The sequence below is a fragment of the Cryptomeria japonica genome, chromosome 6 (assembly GCF_030272615.1).
Source record: "Cryptomeria japonica chromosome 6, Sugi_1.0, whole genome shotgun sequence".
Lineage (NCBI taxonomy): Eukaryota > Viridiplantae > Streptophyta > Pinopsida > Cupressales > Cupressaceae > Cryptomeria > Cryptomeria japonica.
In genome coordinates, this window is record NC_081410.1 from 102,646,573 (window position 1) to 102,651,629 (window position 5,057).

Genomic DNA, 5,057 nt, shown 5'->3' on the forward strand with positions numbered 1-5,057 from the left:
TGTTGGTAAATACTAAACCAGTAAGTGATATATCAACCCTTCCACTTAGTTTGCAGTACCAACCTAAATTGATATTATAGATCATGCAAAGAAAACAAAAATTTAAATGTCAGAAGTTGAATATCTTAAGGTTAATCTTGAACAATTTGATATGTTGGATAAATTTGTTAAAGGAAAAGAAAACCCTCAAGTTCATGTAGTTTCTCAGAATAATCTAGTTGTTGTCCCATCTACTGTGTCAAGAAGGATTGAACCCTTTTATATTTCTCTCCTTATAAATGGGTATAAGCTTAGCAACTGCGTGATAGATTATGGGGCCTCAAACAATGTAATGCCCGCTAAGGTAGCTAATGTCTTAGGACTCACCCTTACCAAAACTTTTGGTCAATGTTTTCAATGGAAAACAAGAAAGTGCCATTGATTGGTTGAATCAAGGATGCTCAACTTGATTTTTCTACATATCCTGATAAGAGAATCAAGATGATCATCTTAGTAGCTGATATTCCAGTTGCTTATGGCATGCTTCTAGGAAGAAATTTTTGTAAGGATGTTGGAGGTGAAATAAACATGGATTGGTCAGGGGCAAGGATACATGTCAAGGGTGAAATGCTAAAATTGCTTCCCAAAAGAGAATCAAAGTATGGGAACCTATTTTCTTCAAGTAGAGGAAACTTCAAGTTCCTCATTTATCTCCAGTAATGATAGTTTGTCAACATATGACTTTATGTCTATCTCTTCTTCATCTAAAAATCCAGAACTCATGTCAATTTCTTCTAAAGATGAGACTTCTAGTGTACATTCTTCAATTGAAGAAAGTAATAATGAAGTATGGTTAATGGAATTTGATGGGAGTTTTACTATTGATGACTCTAGTGTTGGGGTTGTTTTAATCTATCCTCAAGGTGAGATATGTCCATACTCTTTCAACCTTCAATTTTTTAATACCAATAATACTATAGAATATAAATATTTGTTATTGGGTATGGAGGTGGCTCGAAATAAAGGTATTAAAAATTTACATGCTCAAGGAGATGTTGAATTGGTTGTTTGCCAAATTAGAAATATTTACCAAACTAGGAATGAGCGGTTGAAACATTACCATAACTTAGCATGGGAAAATGCTGATAATTTTGATTCCTTCAATATTTCAATGGTATCAAGAGAGTTTATCTCTAGAGTAGATTCACTTGCTCAATCAACAACTCTTCTTAACCCTCACAATGATTTTTCCTATGATGTTTATTCTATTGAATTAATTTGTAGGCCAAGTGTGTTGGATAACTGGGATCACTGGAAAATTTTTAATGATTATAAGCATATTGTGAACTTCCTTGAAACTAGTGATGGTTTCAATAATTTATACTTCGATGGGGGTAATTGCTCAGGTTTTGCAACAACTGATGATTCCTCACATGATGAAGGTTTTCTACAATTGAAAGGAAACAAGATTCCAAAAGGCCTGGTGTCATTAGAAAACTTATTTGATAAACATGACAGGTATGTCAAGCAGAAACAACAAGTGTCATTAGATGACGCCATGGGATATGAAAAATATAATATTGGATCAGAGAACGATCCGAAACATGTCAATATTGGTAATAGTTATACCACAACTGAAAGAGAACAATTCATACAATTGTTACATTAGTATATTGATGTGTTGGCATATTCATACGATGACTTGAAATCTTTAAAGCCTAAGGAGGTACAACATGATATTCCACTTAAGTCTAGGACAACACCTTTCAAGTAGAAGCAGAGGCAATATAATCCCAAGATTTCGGGTACTATCCTTTCAAAAATTCAGAAGATATTGAATGCAAAAATAATTTTTCCGATTCATCATTCCTCATGGATTGCTAATATTGTACCCGTGAGAAAGAAAAATTGTGAGATTTGCATTTGTGTGGATTTTCGTAATTTGAATTAGTATTCTCGAAGCATAATTATCCTTTACCAGTGATGGATCATGTTCTACAAATAGTCATTGGTTCCCGGATGTTCTCTATGCTTGATGATTTTTCAGGCTACAATCAAATTGAAGTCAGCAAGGATGATCAACATAAGACCGCCTTTACGACTCCTTGGGGTACCTTTGCTTATCGAAGGATGCCTTTTGGGTTGAATAATGCAAGTGCAACTTTCCATAGGGTTATGGATATGGATTTACACAATATTATTGGAAGGTTTCTTGTTGTATATCTTGATAATTTGACGGTTTTCTCAAAGGATCATGATAACCATATTTTCCATTTGGAAGACATTTTGAGAAGATGTTGCGAACATGGAATCTCTTTGAATCCCAAGAAATCAGTTTTTGGGGTTACAAAAGGTAAGCTTCTTGGACATATAGTGTCCAAGGAAGGTACCAAAATTGATCCAGAAAGAGTCAAGGAAATTCAAGGTTTGGCTCTACCTTCAAGCAAGACAATTGTTCACTCTTTCTTCAGAAAAGTTAACTTCTTGAGAAGGTTTGTACCAGACTTTGTGGAGAAAACACATCATATTGTGAGTATGATGAAGGGGAAGATTGCTTTTCGTTGGACTCCAAAGGGAAACGTAGCTTTTGAGGAAATAAAAGAAGCTATAGCTCATGCTCCAATATTGGTATGTCCTGATTATACCAAATATTTCGTAATGTACAACTATGTTTTAGATCACACACTTTTTGCAATTCTAGTTAGAAGAATTCAGAAGGTATTGAGTCTCCAATAACATTCATGAGTTGTCCCCTCAAGACTCATGAAATGAAGTGTTCTCAAATGGATAAGAATGCTTACGCTTTGGTCAAAGCTATAAGGCATTTTCATTTATACATCCTGAATTCACATGTTATATGTCTAGTCCCAAATACTGCGGTCAAGTCAATTTTGACACAACATGATTTTGGAACTAAAAGAGGAAACTGGATAGCAAAAATTTAGGAGTATGACTTGGAGATATGTCCTACCAAGTTGGTTTGAGGTAAAGGTTTGTGTCAGTTCATGGCAGAAAATAAACCTGAAGAAGTTGCTCCCCTTAAAAAAGGATTCGCAAGGAAATATCCCTACTGTTTTGTTCGTGAGTACCGTGGATGAATGGTAGTCTAATATTGCATATTTTCTCACTTATGGTAAATTTCCTACACATCTCACATATAAAGAAAAAAGGACTCTGAAGCTGAAGGCTACCAATTATGTTCTTTGGGAAAATGGTTTGTTCAAAAGAAGTTTGGATGGTATTTTCTTCAGTTGTGTGGATAAAGCTCAATAGGTTAAGCTGTTGGAATCTTTCCATAACTTAGCTTGTGGAGGACATTTTTTAGCTCCAGTGATGACTCACAATATTTTGAGAGCCAAGTATTATTGGCCTACCCTCTTTCAAGATGCTTATGATTGGGTAAGGAAATGTGATTTGTGAACAATTTGTTGGTAAGTCAAAGCTAGCAACATTTCCTCTCAAACCCGTGGTAATCAAGGAACCATTTAAGAAATGGGGTATTGACTTCATTGGTCCAATCAATCCTCCTAGTGTAGGTCATCACTATGTTTTGACTACAACAAATTATTTTACAAAACGGATTGAAGCAATTCCTGTTAAGAATGCTACATTTGAGGTGGTGTGCGATTTCATAAAAGAAAATATTGTCAGTAGGTTTGGTGTTCCAAACAAGATAGTAACAAATAATGCTACTTATTTCTCCTCATATGAGATTACTTAATTTTGCTTTGAGCATCATATTACTCTTGCTTACTCTTCAGATTATTACCCATAGGGCAACGGTCAAGCATAATCAAGTTATAAAAAATTTATTACTATTATAAAGAAATTGGTTGATGATAATCAACGTTTATGGTACAAGGCGATGATTGATGCTTTGTGGGTAGACAAAATCACACCAAAGAGAGCGACTAGGTTATCGCCTTTTCAACTCCTTTATGCCATCAATGCTAAGATTCCAGTTACTTTAGAATTACCAACTCTGAAGTTAGTAAAAGCAATTGAAGATTAGACATATATGAGAGTTCATTGGATAAACGCATCATGTTCCTCACTAAACTTGAGGATAAGCGAGTTCAGGTGGTAGACCATATTTCAGAATACCAAAGTCAAGTCAAGACTCTTTTTGATAGGAAGGTGAAGCAAAGAGATTTCAAGGTTGGAGATCTTGTCTTTCTTTGGGATGTAAGATGTGAACCTAAAGGAATGCATGACAAGTTTGATTCCTTGTGGATGGGACCCTTTACTATTCATCAAATTTGTGGTGAAGGCAGTTTTCTTCTTGCATACAAGGATGGAACTCCATTTTCATTGCCACATAGTGGTCGATATCTCAAATTGTTTTCACAATGAAATTTTGGCACGTTGATTTGATCTTCCCTTTTAGTTTTGTTTTGCATCTTTTGGTTTTTCCCTATTGCCCAACTCTAAACCAATGGATGGATGAAGGCACTTAGACTGTTGGGGCTCTACAACCTTCACTCATTCTTAATGAATGATCAAAGATTGTTCCCCAGTTAGAGCCAATGCTTTTTATTAGGGGGAAAATGGGTTTTAAAGGAACCCAGAACCCAAGTTACAACCATAAAAAGATAGGAACTGGAATCCTCATCCGGAAAGTTGTTTGAATAGAAGGAATAGGAAAGCACCAGACAACCATGGGTAAAAAAGACACCCATAACCAAAAACAATAAAGCTGCAGAAAGAACAACCTGCGGCCAACCAAAAACCATCCCCTACCCAAGAACCATCAAGGTTTACATTTAGAATTGCTCTTATGGGATCAGAGAGTCATATCGAAAGAAGGCTTAAAGGACTTAGCTTTTTTGCCTTTAAGAGAAGTCCATCCCTTCCACTTGCGTTGCCTTAACATGCCAATCCAACGCACCAAAATCTTGAGAGGGAGAGCCAACAACCATTGTATCAGCCTCACCAAAACCAACAGACAACAAAGGCAAAACCCCAACATCACCAGTCTGCCTCAATCTGACAGACACAGCCTCACCAGAACCAGCAGACGGTAAAACTAGTTAGAGCCAATATTATCCTCAATTTTTGTTCTTCGAAAATTTGAGGGT